The following is a 204-nucleotide window of genomic DNA, read 5'->3' as shown; positions in this document are numbered from 1 at the left end:
ATGGTATTGCCCAAAATGATTGGAGTGTCAGTCCATTTTTGAAATTTAGCAGGCTAAGGGTTAAAAAAAAATGTCATCAATCTTCATGCATGTGCCTTTGAAGTAGACTTATGGATGAAAATTTACAGCATTTTTAAACAAGCAGTTAATAATGTCAGCAAAGTGTTGTTCTTTGTTTTTTTTCAAAACATCAGTTCCTTTTTC

The sequence above is a fragment of the Mercenaria mercenaria genome, chromosome 5, assembly GCF_021730395.1.
Source record: "Mercenaria mercenaria strain notata chromosome 5, MADL_Memer_1, whole genome shotgun sequence".
In the NCBI taxonomy this organism is placed as follows: domain Eukaryota; kingdom Metazoa; phylum Mollusca; class Bivalvia; order Venerida; family Veneridae; genus Mercenaria; species Mercenaria mercenaria.
Note: the sequence above shows the minus strand (reverse complement) of the source record.